Below are 25,991 nucleotides of genomic sequence, written 5' to 3' on the forward strand. Positions count from 1 at the left end.
CAACCCCCTTTTCCACTTGGCTCTCACAAGAATATATAATACAGTGATTACAAGAATAACCAGTTTTGGAGACTGTGGGTGCTAGGTACTATGCTAAGTACTTACATGTGTGAGTTCATTAAATCTTCACACAATCTTTTATGAAGTCAGTTTTATTATCTGCATTTTACAGATGAGGGATCAAGCAGAGAGAGTAAATTGTCTAAAATCACATGCCTACAAGAGTGAAAGCTGGGATTTGAACTCCTGGGCATATGCGACCCCAGAGCCAATTCTCTTAACTCTTAGGCTTTCTATAAATGGAAGTTACTAGTATTACATTCTCTATTTTAAAGCAGTCCCATGCTGTCCTATTAGAACTAGCAACATTCCATTTCTAAAGATTTGGCGGAACTTTAGTTTACTCAAAAGAATTGCAGCAAAGCACTGTCAACAGTTCTCACTTTTCCATTCAGAATCTTACAAGATAAAAAAATAAATTACCCCAGTCCTGAAGTTTACATCATACCCAGTATCTAAAACCCTGAAAAATGCCATTTGTTTATCCCCAGTCAGCTACCAATCCTATCATACAAATGAAGACATTTGTTGCCATTTGAAGCAACATGAATAGACCTAGAGATTGTCATATCACATATATGTGGAATCCAAAATATGATACAAACATACTTATTTACAAAATAAAAACAGACTCACAGACATAAAAAACAAATTTATGTTTACCAAAGAAAAGAGGGTGAAAGAGGGATAAATTATGAGCAAATAAAAACTACTATATAAGGTTCTGCTGTATAGTACAGGGAACTATATTCAATATCCTATAATAAACCATAATGGAAAAGAACATATATATATTTAAAACTCAATCACTTTGCTGTACTACCGAAACTAACGCAACATTGTAAATCGACTATAGTTCAATAAAAATATTAATGAAGACATGTATTGATTTCATCTTTGAGTTTGATCTTGAAGAAGACTAGTAATATGTCTTCACCAGTTGATCTATGCCACTAAGATATTCTTTTTTCTCTAGTGATCTCCTCCTTCCCTTTGGAAAATAAGGATTCAAGACACCACTTCACTACTAGGAAAACTTTTGTCATCTTTTACTCTTATACTTTTTCATCACACACAAGCCCTAATTATTATGTTGCTGAATGTTTCCTGATGCATGGCATAGGCTCTACCTCTCATTAGAGGGATGTAAGTGTATGTGTGTGTGTGTGTATCTAATGTCTATAGGTCCAGCTGTATTCTGCAGTTATCACAATAATAATTTAAGTTGTGTTTTACTATCACTAATTTATAGAAAGGAAATGGAGGTATGGAGAAATTCAGAAATTTGCCTAAAATCACAGCTATAATAGTAAACTAAATCTTATAAGAAAGGGCTTATTTAACTTATTTGATCATCAAAACCTTCCCTCCCCACATTAAAAAAAAAATTCTATAAATAATTCAGGAGTCTGTGTAACACAATCTCCCTTCCCCCAACTTTTGTTACCCCCTGTGAAGCCTTCCCAGAAGGAGTTAATCACTTCCTCCTCCTTCCTGCTTTGGTCATAGTGTGTCATTGCATTAAGGATGCTGTGTTGTAATTTATTTGTTTACATGTCTAACTTTTTCCGAGGGCAAGGGCCGTGTCTTATTTTTCTTCGTATCTCCAAAACTAAAAAGTGCCCAATCGATGTTTACTGATTCGAATACTTTTTATTGCTATCTGTCACAGTCATATTTGATATGCAAAAATTACTCAGAACCCCTGGCGAGGACAGCAACGCACATTGCTCTGAAACAGGGAAGAAGGAAAATAAGCTCAGCACATTTCTGTGCTTCTTGAGATGAAAATCCAACATCCATAAATATCTTTAGTTAAGGAGGCCCTATGGTTAGTGTGGGCTCTAGATTGGCATGCATTCTCACCAGACGAATCTGCCAAGATGAAGATTCAACTTATTTGAGTGAGCATATGCCAGTATGACTTCAAAGAAAAGGCTATTATGCCATTCTGTCCATTTTTTAAAAAATTCTTTTCTTTCCCAAAATGCTTTGTTTTTTTCTCATGTTTTGATCCAGCAGCAGAATTGCTGCTGAGCCCTTTCAGTCGTGTCTGACTCAGTGTGACCTTATGGACGGCAGCCTGCCAGGCTGTCCATGGGATTCTCTAGGCAAGGGTATGGAGTGTGTTGCCATGCCGTCCTCCAGGGGATCTTCCCAACCCAGGGATCGAACCCAGGTCTCCCACATTGCAGGCAGATTCTTTACCAGCTGAGCCACAAGGGAAGCCCAAGAATACTGGAGTGGGTAGTCTATCCCTTCTCCAGCATATCTTCCCGACCCAGGAATCGAATCGGGGTCTCCTCATTGCAGGCAGATTCTTTACCAACTGAATTATGAGGGAAGCCCTCACTGTCCACACTCTTCTTCTGTACATGGGTCCGTGACCTGACTCCCTTCCTCCCCCAACCTCTGACTTTTCCTAAGTCCATTTCTATGTTTGCTCTCCAAATACATTCTAGGTCACCCTTCTGTTTCCATCATGCATATCAGCTATGCATGTTGCTATGGACTAATACAATATCCTCATGAAGAAGGACATTTCACACAAGTCAACTGATATACCTCAGGTCCCATAGGAAGGTGAAAACTAAACCCAGAATCCAGATTTCCTGACCTATATTTCCCACTAGTTTATTGTTAAAACTTCATGTGTTAACACCCCACCCACCTCAACAAAACTTTATATACAAAGAGAAAGACATGAAAAGTTCTCTTTCCACAGACATTCATGGAATGGAAATTGTGAGGAAAACTGTGAAAAGTCTCCAAGTTATATTCATTATTTGTCCAAAGGGCTAGGCTAGGTTAAGTACACAGGAAAGGGCAGGCTTCTTACCTCCTGAGGGTGGACCCAAGTCATCTGAAGAGGCCATTCTCTGGCCATCCCTGAAACTCACGCAGGTGGTGATCTCATCTTTCTCTAAGCAAATGTGGCCTTTACTAAAAGGGCAGACACCCCCCACAGGGAGCAGGCAGGCGGGCCAGGATGTGGGGAGGGTGATTCAGCAGGTAACAGCAGTTCCTCTCAAGCCTCCCTGCAGAAACACCCAAGAGGCTGACCCTCTCAGACAAGTTTCAGGGAGAGAGCCCAAACTCCTAGCTGCACGTACTATTGCCCTCAAGGTGAAGTCTCTGTTTGCCCCTTTCAGAGAAAAGTTTCCTATCTTGAGTCAGACAAATCTGAAAATTCCTTATGAATTTGATCACTGTAATATGGTTCCTTTTCTTTTATTATGAAAAGGATTGGTAGTAAGCCCCTTCCAACTTTATTCTGGAGTGCTTCCCCAGTTGCTCAGTGGTAAAGAATCTGCCTGCAATGCAGGAGCTGCAGGAGACTCGGGGTCAATCTCTGGGTCAGGAAGATCCCCTGGAGGAGGGCACGGCAATCCACTCCAGTAATCTTGCCTGGAGAATCCCATGGACAAAGGCACCTAGCGGGCTACAGTCCATGGGGTCTCAAAGAGTCAGACACAACAGAAGCAACTGAGCATGTATGCACACATAGGTTGGAGAACCCCAATATCCAGCATGATATGAGGCCCACATCAAGAGGTTGAGATACATTTGCTGAGGAAGGGAGGAGAGAAGTGGGAAATACTAAAAGGATCTCTTCTTGAATTTTCTTGCTCTATTCTGAGTTTAAGAAGCATATAAATATGATGCTTTACCAAAACTCTAAATGTATCTATTGATATCCAAAAGCTTATAATAAATAAAATTAATATGAAGTGACTTGATGTTTTTTTTCCTTACTGCAAGGCACTTGGATCACAAGAATTGAAATTTTGTTCCCTTGAAGCATATTTTAAAGTATGCTTTTTCCTTTCTCAGAGCATATTTTTAGACCAAGTATTAACATGCAAATTATATGGATAAACTCTCTCCTCTCCACAGCCTTCATAATAGCCTGTGAAAAAATCAGACCACAAGGGCACAAAGACGGTCTCATTACTTTTAACCTTTGGGGAAAGCAGCTTCATCTTCTACTCAGAGTTTGCTTGGGTATCAAACTAAAAACATACCTATGCCTCCAAAGGGCTTGGCTGGATCACACTCCCACACATACCAAGGTGCTCTTTGGACTCTGCTATGGAGACAGCCTGGAAATTAATGACACAGGCTGAGAAGGACAAAGAGAGGGGAAAAGGGGTTTCTGAAATGTCAGGGACCCCTCCGGCTGACACTTTCCCAATGACTTGCCAGGGGCTTTTCTCTGTGGTACTGGAGCTGGGCTTTCCCATAGGTATACTGGACATTCAGTGTGCACCAGTGGCTCCTGCTTCTCTTGGAGGCCCCAGAGTGAGAGTGGAACCCAGTTGGAGGTTGGAGGTATCACCCGATGTCAGTGACTTTAGGAGGAAGGTCCTGAGCCAGTGTCAGGCATGGATGAGGGAGGTGAAGTTCAGTGCCTCCAAGGGTTTCTTGGCCCCAGCCTGAGAGAGGAACTGGTTCCTGTCATTTCCCTGCTTTAAAAGCCACTTTGGGCCTTTGCTACCCATAGGCAAAGTCTGAATTACTGCATATAGAATAATCTTAAAAAACTGGCTCTAATTGACCAGTCCTCTCTTCGTTCTTGACACTTGTGACCTGTCTTGCCCAAGGACCCTACACTGTCAGCCACTGCAGATCTTTGCTGGTCTCCAGAACACTCAGTACCACGGCACAGGTTCTCTTCCTTGGCCCACCGGCTCCACTGATTATAAACTCATCCTTGGGAACCATTCAGCTGTAGGCATCTCGAACTCCCTCCCAGACCTGTCTAAAAATCTCCATTGTGATGTTTATTCTGTTAGCGGCGGAGGGGGCGGGGGCAGGGGGGATTAATTTCTTAAATTTCTGAATCTTCTACCATACTAGCAACTCCTGAAGGCAGGGACTGTATCCATTTTTCTTTGAATTCTCATCTTTTACCAAGGTCCTGGTAAGGGAAGTTATTTTAGTGCAAGATATACGTTTCTCCAGGGGATCTTCCCAACCCAGGGATTGAACCCAGGTCTCCCGCATTGGAGGCAGACACTTTAACCTCTGAGCCACCAGGGAAGTCACATACATTAATACACTCTGGTCATATTCAATCTGCTCCTGTTCTGAGGGCAAATAACTAGGAAGTAGCATGACTCCTGGGGGAGTTCCAAGCAGGGCCTGCCAACCTTCCTATAAACTCTGATTGGGACTTTACCTCCCTCAAAGGTAGGAGTTAAGGTTAAATATATTTTCCTTTTGTAAACAATACCAATTCAAATCAGAATGCAACTCTGAAGCAGAAACTGCTGAAATGAGAGTTAATAAAATTGGATTCTAGCCTTAGCTCGGATACTAAATAATTGTGCACCACTGGAGAAATTATTTGGCCTCTCTGACCATCAGTTTCTTCATCTATAAAATTCAGAATTTGATCTGGGTGATTTCTAATGAATATCCACAGTCTCCTATGGGGCAAAAATTCTCTGGAGGGGTTTGAATAAAAGGCGAAGTGAAAAGGAACAGAGCAATACAGATTTTTAGATGCACGCTGGTTTGTGGAAGCACCTAACACAAGCCTGTGCACAGAGAGTCCTCAAGGGATGAAGGGTCTATTTCTCCCTAATGACTTTATTTCTATACCTTGTGGTGCCAGGGAAACGAGACTTACCCTGTTTATCCCACTACCCTGATCGAGAGCTTCATCTCCCTTAAAGAGTTTCATTTACCCGATCTACTGTGGTGGGTGACCTTACAGGAGGTGAACGCAGAGCAGTCAGTGGAAGGTGTGATGGACTGAACTGTGTCACCTAAAAAAGGTATGCTGCAGTCTTAACCCCTGGTACTTCTGAATCTGACCTTATTAGAAAATAGGGCCATTACAGAAGTAATCGAGTTAAAATGAGTCATTAAGGTGGGCCCTAAACCAATATGACTGGTGTCCTTATAAAATGGGGAAAATTGGACATAAAGCCAGACATGCACAGAGAACATGCTGAGAAGACACGCAGGGAGAAGACGGTTGTGTGAAGGAAGTGATGCTCCTATGAGCTGAAGGACGCCAAAGACTGTTGGCCAACACCAGATACTAGAGGCAAGAAAAGCTTCTCCCCTAGAGCTGTGCGATGGAGCCTGGCCTTGATTTTGAACTTGAAGTTTCCAGAACTGTGAGACAACAAATTTCTGTTGCTTTAAGCCACCCAATTTCTGATATTTTTTAATAGCAGCCCTGTCAAGCTAATATAAGATTCAAGTTGAGCTGTGTGGGCAGCTTTGAGAAAGAGTGGGGTGTGTGTGTGTGTGTGTGTGTGTGTGTGTGTGGTATAGGTGTTAGAAGGTAATTTACATCATGGGTGGGTAGCATACGAGTCCTAGAAAACTAAGCAGACACTAATTGTCAAAAATGACATACCTATTAGCAGATTCTATCTATCCTTTCTTCTTCCCTTTTCACTCTTCTTTCTTTTATTGCTTTGCTGCGGCTTCCTAACTCTCCCTTACTGCCTCTCTACAACCCTACATTGGCTCCTTTAAAAGAGACATTTTACTCTGATGTTTACTTAGAAATGTTAGTACCACACAGTCCAGCATGGTTGAAGAGGCCTCAGAGTGAGGGAGAGAGACGAAGCCCTCCTGCTTGGAGGAGATTTCAGAAGGCTCAGACTCTGGTGGCACCAGCAAAAGGAAGCCAACTAAGGTAAACTTTTTTTTTCTAGTTCGTAAATCCTCCTTGTGAAAGTAGTATAATAGATGCTGTATGAGAACTCTGCTGGATTCTCCCTTTTGGAATCTTTGGGGCGCCTGACATAACCCTCACCCTCCGCACAGTGGAGGACAGAGAGGCCTCCCTCTGTGTGCTCCATCACAACTTTCCACTGAATCTGGGTTTGCGCTGCCTGATTTGAATGGAGGATTGTTCAATGTAGCCAGTGACTGGCAGAGTTGCCAGTTCCAACACTTAGAAAATACAGTACTGCTTTTAAAGTGGAGTAGAAGGGCGTTGAAGCAAGGAGGCAGGGGTTCCTTGTCAAACACACTGCCTATCTGTCCTGGCTCTCCTTGGAGGCAGGGAGTAGGGGTGGGGGTGGGGGCGGTGGGGTTGAGGTTTCCCGAAGGCAGAGAAATGGTCTCCCAACCTCCATGTCCAAACTAGCAAAACTAGGGAAGGAGGCCTACTTCGCCTCTGTGCTCTGGAACAGACCATCTATTGGGCAAAGTGGTAGTTCCTGTCCCATTAGCTCACTCCCAAAGTTTGTATTTATAGATTAGCAGCCTAGATGGACCAGAAGTATTTGGTACGTACTCAAAGCTAAGTGCTATGAAAGAGATATCATCTTTGAGATCAAAAAGAAAGTTCCATTCTCTGAGAAACAGTGAAGAAATTATACACATAATTTCTCTCCTGAGATCTGATGTAATTATATGGTTAAATATTCATATTTTAATTATTGGAAAGAAATATATTAATGAATTATTACTGAAATATTTTCCGTATAGAGTCAAGTAGGAAAACTTAAAGATTCAGTTTTTTTCTGTACTCGCAAAGAAACAAATTTCATTGTTTGCTGGGGCAGGAACATTTTTTATACAAGAAATGAAATTTTTCAGCTGCCTGAATGACCTGACTGTTACTGAATAAAACCTTGCTAGGAAGCCCAATTGCTACTATTAGTCAGCTTCCAACTTCCACAGGAGTGCTGGATGCAGAGAAAAACAAATAGAGATTCCTTAAAAATGACCACTGTTGTTTTGCTGGTGCTCAGTAGAAGGCAGAATGGGATGGGCTTTGACTATCCTCTGGGGTTCAGACAATTCATTTAAGAAACAAACAAAACAAATCTAAGCCATTTCTCTTTCAACATCCTCATGAAGTGCTGGGGAAGGGATTCTCACATATACAAAGTCTGCTGTTTCTAGCCACTGGTAACATCATTCCTTCATAAAATGGGTTGAATTAAAGTGTTAGAAATACCTATTCTACCAGTCTTCCGGGTGAAAGAAGCAATATAGAAATCATAACCATATTGACTTTCTAGATGAACCCCAAAAGGGGTAGAAACAACATTATTTTGAGAGAACTCACCATGAATGGGTCTTGTAAAGGCCAACAAATATACCTCATTGAAAAGGAGGTATATTTTTCTATTGTTCTAACTATTTGGTACAGCAGGAAGATGGAGAATAATATTCAAGACATCTACAAAGGAAATAAGCCCCGAAACTGCCTTATTTGGTGATTTAGTCAAAAAGGACACCTGCCTCACTCACCAAATAAACAGCTTTTTTTTCCAGCCTTTTTACAAGATCAAGTCCTGCTACTCTGAGGAATGAATCAGAGGTCTATTACATTTACCACAAAAATAACTAATGGGAGGAAGTGCTTTACCTCTTTCTAATTTTGTCACATTAGAAAGACCAAAGATTATAAGATCTAATTCTTATTGCCTTATCGATCAAGTTTGAATGCTATGTCCTTGTTAAAGAAACAATGCTATATTCTCAAATTCTCAAAATGAGAAGGCCAGAGTTACTTAATAAAATCTATAGTAGGAAGTGCAGAGCTAAACAATGCACTAGCTGGTGTGTTTTGACTTCATCATCTCCATGGTAACATGCATGAACAAATTTTTTGAAACATATGAATGATTTGTCTTTAGGGTAGGAACCTGCCAAATATTAGTCTAATTAGTTTTTAAGTTAATGATATTTTAGATACTTAAAATGTTTTCCCAGGAATTCTCATGCAAAAAACTATTTACTGCCTTTTGTATAATTAAAAGTGCATATTTTTAGAGTAAACCACTTGTGGATTGAGAATTACTAGCTTGCATAAATTAAAGTGGTTACCATTTTAGCTAAGGTTGTATTGGTTAGAAGCCAAAACAACTGTTAAAAAGTGAAAATTTCAGTTTAGCTATTTGAAATCATGGGAATCTCATTATTTTAAACTTAAAACACAGAGATATTTTTAAATTAAATATTTATCTGATTTTAGTCCATTCATACTAATCTATGTGGACTGTATACTTAGAGAATTAACTGAAGTGCTGCTGCTGCTGCTGCTGCTAAGTCACTTCAGTCATGTCTGACTCTGTGCAACCCCATAGACAGCAGTCCACTAGGCTCCTGGGCCCGTCCCTGGGATTCTCCAGGCAAGAACACTGGAGTGGGTTGCCATTTCCTTCTCCAATGCATGAAACTGAAAAGTGAAAGTGAAGTCGCTCAGTCATGTCCGACTCTTCGTGACCCCATGGTCTGCAGCCTACCAGGCTCCTCTGTCCATGGGGATTTTCCAGGCAACAGTACTGGAGCGGGGTGCCATTGCCTTCTCCGAACTGAAGTGCTATGAGGGGCAAAACCCCTGGAATCAAGGGGATGTTAAACATGACTCTAAGGACACTGAAGTCTAAGAACTCACTTAAGACATGTTCAATCTGGAATATCTGGAAACTGTCTTCTAGCAAAGGAGAAATTGTCCTACTGACAAAGGACAAATACCTGTTGTTGTTCAGTTGCTATCATGTCAGACTCTTTGTGATCCCATGGAGTGCAGTATGCCAGGCTTCCCTGTCCTTCACTATCTCCTAGAGTTTGCTCAAACATGTCTATTGAGTTGGTTATGCCATCCAACCATCTCATCCTCTGTCAGCTCCTGTTCCTCCTGCTCTCAATCTTTCCCAGCATCAGGGTATTTTTCCAATGAATCGACTCTTCGCATCAGGTAGCCAAAGTATTAGAGCTTCAGCTTCAGCATCAGTCCTTCCAATGAATATTCGGAACTGATTTCCTTTAGGATTGACTGGTTGGATCTCCTTGTAATCCAAGGGGCTCTCAAGAGTCTTCTCCAGCACCGCAGTTCAAAAGCATCAAGTCTTTGGCACTCAGCCTTCTGTGTGGTCCAACTCTCATATCTATACGTGACTACTAGAAAAACCATAGCTTTGACTATATGGACCTTTGTTGGCAAATAATGTCTCTGCTTTTTAATGCGCTGTCAAGGTTTGTTATAGCTTTTCTTCCAAGGAACAAGTGTCTTTTAATTTCATGGCTGTAGTCACTGTCCGCAGTATGAAGACACAAGAAAAATTGCTTGAGAACCAACTGCAGTCTGGGGGCCAAAATACCAATCAGTGCCAGGAATTGCACAAAATGTGCTGGAAGCACAGGAAACCTCCTTTTGCTCTGTAAGTTCAATACATGGTTTGCTAGGGTTATGGAAAAGACGTTGGTGAAGAGTCAAAAAAAAAAAAAAAAAGTGAAAAACCTGCGCTGAGTACATGGATGAGACCAGCAGAACCCTCTCTGCAACTGGTGTTAAATGACTAGAGACAAAGAAGCAATTGTCTTCGTGATCCTGAGAAAAGGATCAACAGACAAAGCAGGTCTGGCATGATGGGAAAGAAAAAAACTGCCTGAGAGAGAATTTCCTTAGATTCTCAAGGGTCTTTCACAATCAGTCAGTGAGGAAGGCTGGAGACCTCGATGAAGAAACATTGTGTATATTTTACCGTGAACACACTCACACAGACTCATGCATATATGCACTGTTTACTAAACACATTCCATAGTGTATTGTCATCATTTTCAGTTAAGAAAACTTCCATAAGGTTCTTGGAAGTTCTGAACTTTAAGACAATATTTTCAAGGATACACAGCTGATCCAGGAATCTTTGAGTGACAGTTTTAGTTACAATTCTGCCTCTCAAAGTAGGCAAACTATTCATAGAGAACTTTTTACAGCACTGTGCCTGAAGCCATCCTGTACTTGAGCGTACTGCATGAGTGCCGGGGGGATGGTGACCAATCCAAAAAGGAGTCTGGCTTCTAGTCAGTTCACAAACCAAAAAACATTGATTCAACAGATTGACAAGGCTGCAAAATGGATTTTCTTCTGGCATTGGGAACAAGGATAGAGTAATTCCTTCCTCTCATTTACAACAGTTTGAGTAGCACTTAGAAATGTAAACAAATAGTTCAAGAGAGAAGATTTAAAATTAAGATAATGAAGTTAGCTGCTGGTTCTCATTTGTGTACATTACCAGTGCATATATTAGCAGTGTTTTCTAGGCTTCAGAAAATGCTTTTAAAATTACTGTGCTAAACATAAAAGGTCAGGTTATGATGCTTCCAGAAGAAAACATAGAATATCATTGTGATCTTTGAGTTGGTAAAAGTTACCTAAACACAATACTAAAAGCATTAACCATAAAAAAATAATCGATAGGATTTCATAAAAATAAAAACTCTGCACATCAAAATACACTGTTCAGAAAATAAAAAGTCAAGCCACAGACTGGGAGAAAGTATTTAAATATGTGTGTCTGACAGAATATGTAAAGAATTCATACAATCCAACAATAAAAGTCCTTAATTTTTAAAATGGGCAAAAGACATGAGCAAATATTTCACAAAGGAAGATCAAAAGGATGGATGATCAAAAAGGACATAAAAAGATTCTCAGTATCATCAATCATTAAAAAATGTACATAAAAACACAACAAGATACCATTTTGCGACTATTAGAAAAGCTAAATTTAAAAAAATTGGCTACATCAAGTGTTGGTGAAGATGTCGAAAAACTGGGATTCATACATTGCTGGTAGGTATGTAAAATGGAGCAACCACTTTAAATACATTTGGATTTTTCTTTTTAACTAAGCATAAACCTACCCTATGACTAGCAATTCCATTCCTAGGTATTTATCCAAGAGAAATGAAAACAAAAAGAATTGTATAAGAATTTATAGCAGCTTTGTTGGTAACATTCAAAAACTGAAAACAGCCCAGCTGTTCATGAACAGGAGACTGGCTAAACAACAGTGGAATATTCATTCAATGGAATACATCTAGGAAGAAAAAAAGAGTAACAACTACTTATACAAGCAACATAAAAAACATGGCAAGTCAAAGAAGTCTTACACCAAAGAGTATATACTATGTGATTCCATTTATATAAAGTTCTAGAACAGGTAAAACTAGTTTGTGATAAAAAAGTTCATAATGGGTTGCCTATGGTGAGTGGATGTGGGGATTGACTGGGAAATTTCTAGCATAGTGGATATGTTCCATATCTCGGTATGAATCTGGGTAACATTTGCCTGAATTCAAGAAAAGTACACTTAAGATTTATACTTGTTATTGTATATAAATTCCCTGCCCCCAAAATCCAGAAACAAGTATTAACTATAGTTAGTGATACACATGCGTAGAAGGCAATGGCACCCCACTCCAGTACTCTTGCCTGGAAAATCCCATGGATGGAGCAGCCTGGTGGGCTGCAGTCCATGGGGTCGCTAAGAGTCGGACACGACTGAGTGACTTCACTTTCACTTTTCACTTTCATGCATTGGAGAAGGAAATGGCAACCCACTCCAGTGTTCTTGCCTGGAGAATCCCAGGGACAAGAAGAGCCGGGTAGACTGCCGTCTCTGGGGTCACACAGAGTCTGACATGACTGACACGACTTAGCAGCAGCAGTGAAACAAATGTTGAAGTGTTTAGCAGTAAAGTGTACCAACGTCTGCAACTGACTTTAAAAAGCATCCAAAAATATAATGAATTGATGGATTATGGGAAATAGATATGTGATAAAGCAAATTATCAAAATGTTACTGGCAGATTTAAGGGTCAGGTATTGTGAAATAGCTGTCTATTGTATTATATTTATACACTGGAGTGCTACTCAGCAATGAAAAAGAATGAACCACTGATAAGTACCACAAGATAGCTAAATCCCCAAAACTGTATGTGGTGCCAAAGAAGTCAGAGATAAAATTCAGGAACAGGCCATCAGAACAGGTATTGCCTGAGTAGTAGAAATTGATTGAAAGGGGCATGATACAACTCTATGGGGTGGTGGAATGTTTTATACTGTGATTAAAGTGATGGTTATTTAGGTATATACATAGATCAAAATTCATTGAACTATAGACTTAAGATCTGTGAATTTCTGTATGTAAACCTCACTGGGGGTGGTGTGAGGGAAAGGCTGTGGAACACAGATACCAAATTGTAAGTATAATTGTCTTCGTGTGACTACAGATGGCAATTTAGAGGCAAAAGAGAACCCTCAATAGGAAGAGGCAAAGGTGAATGTGAAAGTGTTAGTCTCTTTATGATCCCATGGACTGTAGCCTGCCAGGTTCCTCCTCTTTACCGTCTGAGCCACCAGGAAGAGGCAAAGGTAGCAGATTTCATGTCAGAAATCCAACTCTGAATAGTGGGACAGGTGTCTTCTTTGAGATGCCCTAAGATAGAAAAAAGGTACTCCATATTTAGAGGTGTTATAAGATGGGAGACAATAGTAATATCTTAGTTTGTGGACAATAGGAATCTCAGCCCCAACTTCAATTATACAGGATTATGTCCCACTGGTACCTTTTCCCCTTGTTTTAGGAAACGAACAGATTAAGTTCTGGTTGGGAAACTAGATGTCAAATTGATGGACTGAAATAGTTGCCCTTTAATTCCCCCCAGGCCCTCTCTCCGACTCTTATTTTATACAGAAGGCAAAGAAGGTGGGCTAGCTGCTTTGTTTCCTAGCCCTCAGCAGGTTAGAAGAAGCAAATTAGGAATGAGAAGGCAGTGAAATAGCCAGAGGCCGTCACTCAGAGAGCAAGTGACAGCTCACAGCAGGCAGAAAAGGATGAAACGAAGGGAGAAATATAAAAACTCAACCTAAATACTCAAGCACACAACAGTAAGCAGGGGACCCCCACAGCTCAATTTATTTAAATAACTCCTCACTGTACTGCAGTGCTTTACAGATCAGTCTACAGTCTTTTTTTTAATGTCCGAAACAAAGAACTAGGAATATAATTCATTTTCTGGGAAGCGAGAGAATTGCTGTAGCTTCCCTGAGTCATAATGCAATATGATTAGAATAATATTTAAACATCTTGATTAGAGCAATGAACTTTAGATAATTTTAAAAAAATTGTTATCTGTAAAATACTTGTTCCCTGACAATAATGAATAATACTCATTTTACTTCTTAAGATTTCTAGTGAAGGGTCACTCATCAAAATCATATAACAGTAGATGATAATATCTTGAAAAAGAAAAATAATAGCATTTATCTCTGCTATCAAGCTGATGTCTTGAAATTCTTATTTTCCAAAAGTTCATGAAATGTCACCTCTATTATTCTAAAAGGGCTTTATATATTTAGACATGTCTTGGAATTTCTTTCTTCTGAATGTCAATTGTCTTACTAGATCAGACCTGAAGCAATTTTTAAGAAGTTTTGTGAACAGGTGATCATTTTGTGCATTTTATACCAAGTAGGGTGAGGGCTGGAGCCAGATCCTGCCGAGTCTCAAAAGATAATTATGGTATCTTTTCCCAACTCTGAGTTCAATGACTTCATGTAATTAGCTTGAAAACGGCTATGGTGGGAGTTTATACCATGAAATTAGCAAATACTATAAATCAGGACTATTCTCTTTTCTTCTCAGAGAGGTGGTTGTTAAACATTTACCAGCACAACATTGGTTCAACCAGATTCTTTAAATACATTGGATGGTCTTAGATTCAATTGCCACCACCTGTGGCTCTTAACTTACTAAGAAATGTAAATTATAACACCTGGTCCATCTAGTCAAGGCTATGGTTTTCCCAGTAGTCATGTATGGATCGGAGAAGGCAATGGCACCCCACTCCAGTACTCTTGCCTGGAGAATTGCATGGACAGAGGAGCCTGGTAGGCTGCAGACCATGGGGTCGCGAAGAGTCGGAAACGACTGAGCAACTTCACTTTCACTTTTCAGTTTCATGCACTGGAGAAGGAAATGGCAACCCACTCCAGTGTTCTTGCCTGGAGAATCCCAGGGAGGGGGGAGCCTGGTGGGCTGCCGTCTACGGGGTCGCACAGAGTCGGACACGACTGAAGTGACTTAGCAGCAGCAGTAGCAGCAGCATGTATGGATATGAGAGGTGGATTATAAAGAAAGCAGAGCACCGAATAATTGATGCTTTTGAACTACGGTGTTGAGAGTCCTTGGACAGCAAGGAGATCAAACTAGTCCATTCTAAAGGAAATCATCCTGAATATTCATTGGAAGGGCTGGTGCTGAAGCTGAAACTCCGATACTTTGGCCACCTGATGCCAATAGCTGACTCACTGGAAAAGACCCTGATGCTGGGAAAGATTGAAGGCAGGAGAAGAAGGGGACGATAGAGGATAAGATGGTTGGACAGTATCACTGATTCAATGGACATGAGTTTGAGTAAACTCCGGGAGTTGGTGATAGATAGGGAAGCCTGGTGTGCTGCAGTCCATGGGGTCGCAGAGTCGGACACAAGTGAACTAACTGACTGAACTGAGTCTTCAACACAAATGGCAAGCCAAAAGAGCCTGTTTTGTTACTTACATTTTATTTGGAGCCTGATAATCCAGTTTAAATATTAAATTATGTGAGCACTGGTGATAAAATAGATGGGAAATATGCTAAGCAAAAAAAAAAAAAGTTGATTATACTGTTATACAGTATGATCCTAATAACACTTGTTTTAAGAAATGATATCTTTTCTTGGGTCCTTATAGGTCTTGGAAGAAATAGAAATATCGGGCTGCTGCCTTCATATTTAGGATAGTAGTGAAGCACAAGCTTCCACAGAGACAGTTAGTTGTTTCTATAAGGGAAGTTATAATTTTTCTACAGAATTGATGTTCTTGAGATTGGTAAGCTCATTTAAGCACTCACTCCACCAGTGAGTATTATTTGTGATTAAAGAGAATTCCTAAATATTATTGCTTATATAAACCCAACCTAATGACATATAACCTATTTGGGACATGAGCTTTGGCATGTGCTGGCCTACATATTGTTGATCAGGCTTTATTTCTTTGTAATAGCCATGAAATATTGACTAGGGCCAGAGATACCATTATTAGGGAAAAAAAGTCCAAATTTTTTTTCCTCTTTAAATCTAGGAGAGAACTAGTTATATGCTTTAAAAGAGATTGATTGGCTATTCATCCCAGGCTCATATTTAATCCTGAAAAACAGTAGAGAATTTTGGATGAAAAATATCTGTTTATCTAATAAATTCTTACTTAATGCAGTCAGTTCATCAAACTCTCTGGACAGTTCCATCCAAAAACTGGAATTCACAAATGTTTATTGAATGCCTTTTCTAAGCAAATCACTCAGCTGGTCATTAAGGAAACATAAAAGGATGGCTGAGATATGGTTCCTGCCTTCAAGGAATTTAATACATATTGAAGGATAGACATTCACCATGGTGTAATCAATCACTAATTAAACTTTTTTTTATTATACCACACTTCTGCTCATTCAAACCCTCTTATTTTGGTTTCTTCTTTATATCTTTAGTTGTGGAAAAAATTTTCTGCTAGTTTTCAGGTCATTATCATCAATAGTTTCTCTATAAATAGTAATTGTGGAGTGCCCATGAAAGGAGGTGGGCTCAGAGTCTTCCTACTCTGAATCTTCTAAAACAATTTTTTTTAATACAATAAAATATTTATCCACAAAATACTAAATAGACTATTTCATGGTCAGAAAATATTTGAGAAAATATAGAAATGTCAGCTTCTTGAAGGGCAAGACCTTCTGTATCATGTTTTCCACTGTGCCCAGTGAACATTTATAAAGAGCATTTGGTGAATGAATCTTGTTCTCTGTCATTTTAGTAAACATCTATGACCACTGAGTCTAAAAGTAATGATTAAAGATCCCTGGAGAGTAAGATGTTAAATAAATAGATTATCTTCTAAAAGTATATGCTATTAAGTTTTCTAAAGTATTGCTTGCACTTTCTTCCAATTTAGTTCAACTTTCTACAGGACATGAATATAATCTGGAGGAAAAAAAGAATCACTAAGACTTGTCATAGTGTACAAAATAGCAATTCTACTTAAAATTTAAAGTGCTAATCCCATTACTTAAATGTCCTTCATTAAAATAACTAAGCTCCCAGGTATTAATAAATATTGAAATATATACAGAAAAAAAGGAAATCTGAATTTCATATGTGTTTTAGTAATTTGCCAACTCCCTTAAACTGGAATTTTTATCAGAAAAAAAAAAATAGAGAAAACAGGAAAGAAACATGAGGTCAAAAAGAAAGCGTATTGAAATCAGGAAAAAACTTGGGTGAATCCCAAAAACACGACTTGTGAATTTGCCAAAACATTTAAAAATCTTATGTTTTTAAAATGATTTTGTTCCCTCTTCAATGTGATTTACTTAACTCTGGCCCAACAAATATCCCTGAGAACACAGGCACTAAATCTTTGAAGCCACAGTCACCCAGAGGCAAAGAAGCACTCCACTCCCAGGACCTCTTTGCTGCCCACTATCCACCCCCAACACAAACTGCCAGCCTCTCACTCCCACCTCCCTCCCACTCTCACCTCCCATCCTTGGCAAAACAAAACAGATTGCTTGGAGGTAAACCATCTGGGCCAGGGCTTTTTGTTATTTAATTTGCAATATGAGTGTGTCAGTCACTTCACCTCTCTGGGCCTCCATTTCCTCATTTGTGAAATAGAGGTGAAGGTATATGACCTTCCTGACTCTCACAGCTTTTCTGAAGCTTTAAAGAACTTGATAAATGAGTGAAGAAACACTAATTCCCTAAACAAGTACAGTTACTGTTCATTTCAAGATTATCTGTTCCTAAGTACATTAAAGAGATTTTGGCTTATAAAATCTCATTATTATAGAGGCTTTTCCTTAACTATATTGGGAAGTTCCAAATTTTCCCATGTCTCACCCATAAATTATGTTACTTCATTAAGGACAAGGTTGAGTGGGTAAGTGGTTAGGTTATGGGACTAAGCATAATACTTCCTGTATTCTTATCTGACTTGGTCATTGTTTTGTTATTGCTTCAGGGAAAATCTTAATGTCTTAATTTGCTGTAAAAACAAATACATATTGGGAATATGTACTTTAAAAAAGGGTCATGAGACTTTGAATGGATTCATATGCAAGGGCTTTTCTAAGTGAATTTTGTTCTTTGTAGCCAAATATTTCTAAGGCGGTTGTTTATTGTATATTCAAAATATATATGTACAAAAAAAGGACTAATTTAAAACGAGCTTTTACTTTGTCTTGAGCAATATGCTTATAGTCTCATTCAGTCTGTAAGCTGTACAGTATATAACACTATGGCTGTTTTTTACAAACAAGAAAGACTAGTCTCAGTAATATACTCAAAGATAACCAGCAACAGCAGACACTGTTGGGATGAAGACTCATTTTTCTTTGATGCAAAATGCCTATTCATTTTACTAGACCTGTGCTCCTCACAGTGTGGTCTGGGGAAAAACAGCATGGAATCACCTGGATCTAGTTAGAAATGGAATCTCAGGCTCCACCCATCTGCCTACTGAATCACAGTATGGATTCTAGAAGGAATCCCACAGTAAAGATTGAGAATCTTTCACTAGACCACCTGGCCTTTTCTGACAGACTGCTGACATAGTGGTTATCTTCACAGCTGACCTGGTTCCTGGATGAGCCCCCAACACCACATACGCTTATACCAGCACGAGCTCCAGACAAAACTAATTACTGCTTCTTTTTACATGTGGCACTGGTTTATGCCACCATTATGACCTTTTTCTGTGCCACACTGTGAGAGTAATGGCAGAAAGCGAAAAGGAACTAAAGAGCCTCTTGATGAAGGCGAAAGAGGAGAGTAAAAAAAATTGACTTAAAAACGCAACATTCAAAAAACTAAGATCATGGCATCTGGTCCCATCACTTCATGGCAAATAGATGGGAAAAAAATGGAAACAGTAACAGATATAATTTTCTTGGCCTCCAAAATCACTGTAGATGGTGACCACCTCCATGAAATTAAAAGATGCTTGCTCCTTGGAAGAAAAGCTATGATAAACCTAGACAGCACATTAAAAAGCAGAGACATTACTTTGCCGACAAAGGTCCATATAGTCAAAGCTATGGTTTTTCCAGTATTCCTGTATGGACATGAGAGTTGGATCATAAAGAAGGCTAAGTGCCAAAGAATTGAGGCTTTCAAACTTTGGTCTTGAGAGTCCCTGGACAGCAAGAAGATCAAACCAGAAATCAACCCTGAATATTCATCGGAAGGATGAATGCTGAAGCTGAAACTCTAATACTTTGGCCACCTGATGTGGAGAGCTGATTCACTGGAAAAGACCTTGATGCTGGGAAACATTGAAGGCAGGATGAGAAGGAGGCAACAGAGGATAAGATAGCTGGATGGCATCACTGACCCAATGGACTTGAGTTTGAGCAAATTCCAGGAGGTAGTGAAGGACAGGGAAGCCTGGCGTGCTGCAGTCCATGGGGTTGCAAAGAGATGGACATGACTCAGTGACTGAACAACAATGTGAGGGTAGGATGGAGCTTGTCAATTTTTGTATCCTATGTGCCTGTGACTTAAATAATGGTTGGTTAAATGAACAGACTAAAGAGCACTTTCTTAGTACCTCAAAATTTTCCCTTTGTAATCTCTTCCCCATAGTATTCACCAGGCCTGACATTCCTCACACTGAGAGACACAACTGCTATCATTTGGAAGAGTTGTTAGTAAATCAGATAGGCTAGAGGGTAATCCATTCCCAGAGAAACGCTACTATAGTGGGGAAATCTCAGAGCCAGGAGGCTTCCCCTGTCTTTGCCATTAGTAAGCTGCATGACTTTTGGCAAGTCCCTTCAATTCGCTGAATTTCCATTTCCCATCAAAGACAGATAAATTTGAGTTCTGAAATACAGGAATTTTTCACCCATCATGATCTGCTATTTGCGTTTCTATCACCTCTAAATGTTCAAACCTCAAACCTGTTCTTTATCCAAAGCCCTAAGCCTAAAGAGGTTCAGGGAACAGGGAAGAAGATGAGTATGTTCCATAACTGATCTTAATTCAAAAAAAGAAGAGATCCTTGAGGAAAATCATTCACACTGATGATGATCTTTCAGGAACTTTTAAAACCATGAGCATTCCCTGTTCTAACAGCTCTTAGGTCTTACTTCTTGGGTACTTGGATGTCACCTGCAAAAGACACTAAATTGGCCAGTTGTGTGGACAACTGTGCAGTTCTGGAAAAGTTAGAGAGAGAGAGACATCTGAATATACTCTCAGCTCTCTACAGCAATGCTCTACTACACTGTTTCAACGACACGGTTTGAAGTACGCCTCAAATGAATATTATTAATAAGAGCTATTATATATTAAACTTCATAAATGATTTGCTCTCTTTTTTTTCTTAGAAAGTACTAGATTTTATTCAAGTTTATCCCCACCACCATCACTAGTTTCTATCTCCTTGTGCTTTTTTGAATGAGAAGGAGATGAAGCTATCAATAGCTCTCAAGGAGTCTCCTCTAATCAAGGCCTTATCTTATCTTTGCCACAGTGCTGAAATCTAGGTATGGTCAAGGAGTTATATGGTTCAGATACAAGTGAATGTCATTTTTCTCTTGTGTCCTAGGGATAAAAGTGTTGAGATATGCTGCATTTGGGGATGTTGACATCATAGTTTTGCAAGCAGAGTTCGTTTGTGAGATTTTCATGGCGTGTTGAAGAAAGCAATGTATTGGGAAGACAATCCAAGGCTGAACAAAGGGGATGGTTGTTATATATTTAAAATGCTTTCTTTCCATTAATAAGAGAAGATTTAATGGCTCCGGTTTCCCCAACTGCCATTAGAGCCGTGACTTTTTAATTATTTTGACTATAACATACAGTAAGAAATACATTGTCCAAAGTAACTATGGTGTGTGGGTATATACATACATAATGGCTTATATATGATGATAAATATATGGGCTTCCCAGGTGACGCTAGTGGTAGAGAACCTGCCTGCCAATGCAGGAGATATGAGAGGATGGTTTGATCCCTGAGTTGGGAAGATTCCCTGGAGGAGGACATGGCAATACACCCTAGAATTCTTGCCTGGAGAATCTCACGGACAGAGGAGTCTGATGGGCTACAGTCCATGGGATCACAAAGAATCAGACACGACTGAAGTGACTTAGCACGCAATAGTTTATATATGATAGGAAAAATATATAAATAAAACTTTAAAATATCATAAAACCATGCTTGCTTTTACTATGTTTATAGTTCTTTATGGTATTTTTTGGCTTCCCAGATGGCTCAGTGGTAAAGAATTCATTTGCTAAGCAGGAGACACGGGTTCAATCCCTGGTTCAGGAAGATCTCTTAGAGAAGGAAATGGCAACCCACACCAATATTCTTCCTTGGAAAAACCCATGGACAGCGGAGTCTGGTGGGCTACAGTCCATGGGTTTGGAGAGTCAGACATGACTTAGTGACTAATCAACAATGACACGGTACTTTTTATTCTAATGCACTTTTTAAAAAATGTCAGATGCAATCCACTAAATTGATTTCATGACCATTAGTGGATTGCAACTTAGAATTTAAAGATATTGCTTCATAAGTATCTACACTTTCCAGCCTTGACCAGTTGCTTACTGCCAATTAGCCGAAAATGACTGAGCTAGTGTCCTCTTTCACAGATAAATAAAGGCTGCAGTTCTGGCCAACAGATGATGACAGCTGTCTTAGAAACACTAGATGACTGATTTGGCCATGATAAACAAAATAAAAACACTTCTTTCCATTTAGTGGAACTCAATGAATTCTACAAAACATTCAGCCAAGCAGCTGTTGTTAAGCCACTCATAAATAAATTGTCCTACTTTATCACAAATTTATAAACCACTACACCACTGTGTTGATCAAGTCAGCTGAAAAGAAAGCATCATCAAGGTGGTATTACACCATTATCATCACATAAATTTGTATTAATAAGGAAGTAGTTGGAATTTTAGTGTTGTTTTCTTCTAGAGATATGCAAAAATCCAATATAAAAGGATATGATCCTCTTCAAAGTTTGTCTATTTTTGCCTCAATGGGGTTCCAAATTATAAGCTAAAAGTTTCAGTTTTCACGTTTTAGAAGTTTCAAATTCTATATCATCAGAACAGTTTTTTATGTGTGGAATATTTTTAATTCTATTCTTAAAATATTCCTATGTTAAAGAAAACTGTCTGAGATTTTTGTCATTGCTGTTATTTAACTATTTGGCCTCTTTGCGATTTTTTAAAAAAACAACAAACAGCATTTTACTCCAAAGGTGTTTGTAAATATTTTCTCCCATTCTGAAGGTTGTCTTTTTGTCTTGTTTATGGCTTTATTTGCTATGCAAAAGCATTTAAGTTTAATTAGGTCCCATTTGTTTACTTTTGTTTTTGTTTTCTTTACTTTAGGAGGTGGGTCAAAAAGGATCTTGCTGTGATTTATGTCAAAGAGTGCTCTGCTTATGTTTTCCTCAAAGAGTTTTAATGTATCCAGCCTTACATTTAAGTCTTTAACCCATTTTGAGTAAAATATATGTGGAATCTAGAAAAATGGTACAGACGAATCTATTTGCAAAGCAGTAGAAGGCAATGGCACCCCACTCCAGTACTCTTGCCTGGAAAATCCCATGGATGGAGGAGCCTGGTGCAGTCCACGGGGTCGCAAAGAGTCGGACACGACTGAGCAACTTCACTTTCACTTTTCACTTTCATGCATTGGAGAAGGAAATGGCAACCCACTCCACTGTTCTTGCCTGGAGAATCCCAGGGACGGGGGAGCCTGGCGGGCTGCTGTCTCTGGGGTCGCACAGAGTCGGACACTACTGAAGCGACTTAGCAGCAGCAGCAATAGGGACACAGACACAGAGGACAAATGTATGGATACTGGGGGCGGGGAGGTGGGATGAATTGGGAGATTGCGATGGACATAATCACATACTGTGTATAAAATAGATAACTAGTGAGAACTTCGGGGTGGGGGTGGCAAAAACAAAAGGTACAACCTGTTCATAGGACGTAAGTTAACCTTAAAAATGCACTCCAGTATATATTGGAATACTGTTTCATTACAGTTATATGAGGTACCTAGAGTAGTCAAAATCATAGAGTCAGAAAGTATATTGGTAGATGCCAGGAGCAGAGGGGTGTGGGGGGGTGCAGAGGGGGAATGAAGACTTAAAGTTTGATGGGGAAGAAGTTTCCATTTAGGAAGATGGAAATTCAAGAGATGGATGATGGTAAAAGTTGCAGAACAGTGTGAATGTACTTGGTGCTACTGAATTGTACAGTTAAATATGGTTAAAATAGTATGTTTTATACTATGTGACTTTTACCACAGTTTAAAAAAATTAAAATGTGTTTCTTTCCTGAAAGTACCTTTAAAATCCATTCTGATATAGAACCTATGGCCATATACCAGTTCTGACTAGTGAAATTTAAGAAGCAACCACTATAGAGTGTTATAGAGAACTGGAGTGACTTCATGTAAGTGCAACAAGGAGCTCAGAGAGAACAGTGGAGTAACTCAGCTGCTGCTTTGGGGGTGGCATGTGGTTTCTCCATTATTGAGTGGAAACTGGATATTGTGATTGTTTTTACTCAAGCAATTTCTGCTTTTGTGGAAGAACTGAATGCAGGAGATAACCCCCGTACAGTGCTTGAGCTTGTATGCTTCAGTAGTGTCTGAAGCCGCTTCAGTAGTGTCTGACTCTTTGCAATGCTCTGGACTGTAGCATACCAGTCTCCTCTGTCCATGGGATTCTCCAGGCAAGAATACTGGAGTGGGTTGCCATTTCCTCCTCCAGGGGATCTTCCCAACCCAGGGATCTAACCTGCATCTCTGGCATCTTCTGCATTGGCAGGCGGGTTCTTTACCCTTGGGAAGGCCCAAGCACTTGAGCTGCTGCTGCTGCTAAGTCACTTCAGTCGTGTCTGACTCTTAGCGACCCCATGGACTGCAGCCTACCAGGCTCCTCCGTCCATGGGATTTTCCAGGCAAGAGTACTGGAGTGGTAGATATTCTGCTCTGGGGTGTAAACTGGATAAAGCTCTACCGTGTATCTGAGATTTTTTTTTAAAAACCAATAGCTGAATGTGGACTCTTTTATGTCTGAAAAATAAATGTTTATTCATAAATTATTATTTTCTTATTTGGCAATGACTAGAGATATGCAAGCAAGATTGGACCATGCCAGGAAGGCTAAGCAGACCTAATCTCATGCTGAAGGTAACAAAAACACGAAAAAGATTTAATATGGACTTGGAGAAATATCCTGGTAACTCTTGTGATCGAGTTACTGGGCCAAGGAGCCAGTCCACACCCAGGAATAGGGTGCTGTAATTTGGAGGAGAGTTATCCAACCCACTGCAATACATCCTGGAGTGAGGTCAGTCCTGAGACAGGATGACAGGCAAGACTTGCATGGAAGCACTCTCCTCTCATGGGACTGAAGGGCAACTGAGCTTGGATTTCCACTGGTGGAGGTTTAGTTGTTCCAAACCATACAGGAATCTCTGGGAGCTACGGATGCTAAGGTAGGATATGGGTCCCTGAGTTTGAACACTAGCAGAGCTAGCAGTTGTTGTCAAAAATGTACTTATTATTTGTGTTGCATTTCTGTGAGCCCCAAACCTTTCCTAGCTTCTCTCTGAGAGCCATGGCTAGTCTCATTTGTGCTGTCGGACACTGAAGAGACAGCATGAGAGCACGTCAGCAATATGAGAGAGAGATACCAGGAAACAGCGAGAGAGAGAGTGCGCTTGTGCTGTGCATGGTACTGAGCAAGGGTTGGTGGTAAGAGGATCACTGTGTGTGGGGTTTCTTCCTCGGGTTGTTAGCCACAGAGGCAGCGATGTGATGGCAAGATGGGGAGCCTAGACTGGAAGTACCAATTAGACTTGGTCAGGAAAATACATGGGGGTAATTCTCTGGGAAACTCTTAGAAATAGTGTAGAGACCTTCTCAGAAAGGCTAATTTCTGGCTATTTTGAAATAAAAAGATGAAGGTACATAGAGATGAAACAAGCATGAATAAATCCCTTTTGTAATATTGCAAAAATATTTTCAGAATCTATTAATCACATTGGAATATCACATTGGAATAAGACTGATTTTCTGTCTTTCCTAGCAATAGATGAAAAATTCATTAGTGAAATGTGAACTCACAAAGAAAGTGAGTTTGGTTTAGCAAAATTAGTTATTCTCTGCTTCCATGTTAGAGTGCTTATTTCTGGTGGCTTCCAGCACAATTATTCCATATCTTCTTAAAGATGGTGAAGAGTGGGATAAATGGACAGAATTTAAGGGTGATTTGCTGAAGATTTTTTAAGGTGAAACAAAGGTTTCTACTGTCTGCTTCCTCCTCTGTAAAACTGATCCTAGGAAGTTTGGGAAACTCCGCACCATTTTTGCTTCTTGGACACATTGAGCTCTAGTTTAACGTCATCTTGTAACTGGGCCAGTTTGGAGACAAACAATAGCAACATGAAAAAGAACAACTGAGAACTGCAACTTATTGTCAAATAGTTTGACCAAAATATTAAAATACAGCTCAGTGTATATTTAATTGTATATAGATGTGTATGCACAGACAGAAAGAGAGTATAGCAGCATGTTAAAGACTGGTAAATCTAGGTTTAAATTTGTTAGTTATTTTACACTTTCAGTGTTTCTATAGATTTGAAAATTTTCAAAATAAAAAGTGCTGGAAGGGTGGGAAGGAGCAATAGAGAATTCTTTAGTCTTGAAAGAGGTGATAATCAGAGTACAGATGTCAAATTAGTAAGGTCATGATATTTTTTATTATGCAGTATTATGCAACTTTATGTTAGATAGTGACTAGCCTAGGGCTTAGAATTTAGAAGGGATTCACTTATTTTTTGAATAGCATAGATTTAACCACTTTTCACTCCACCATAAGAACACACCAAGGGAACCTCTGGAGGGAGCAGTCCATTCCCCTGTATTCTTGAAGCTGTATGATACCTGTGTGCACATATGTATTTCACCCATGAGTGGCAGCTTAGGGATAGGAAGATGTACTGTACTCTACATCCTCTCAGCTCCATGGACCTGCAGTGTCTGCATCTCCTGAGAATTTGTTATTAGAGATATGGAAT

This window comes from Capricornis sumatraensis, chromosome 1 (genome assembly GCF_032405125.1).
Source record: "Capricornis sumatraensis isolate serow.1 chromosome 1, serow.2, whole genome shotgun sequence".
Taxonomy (NCBI): Eukaryota; Metazoa; Chordata; class Mammalia; order Artiodactyla; family Bovidae; genus Capricornis; species Capricornis sumatraensis.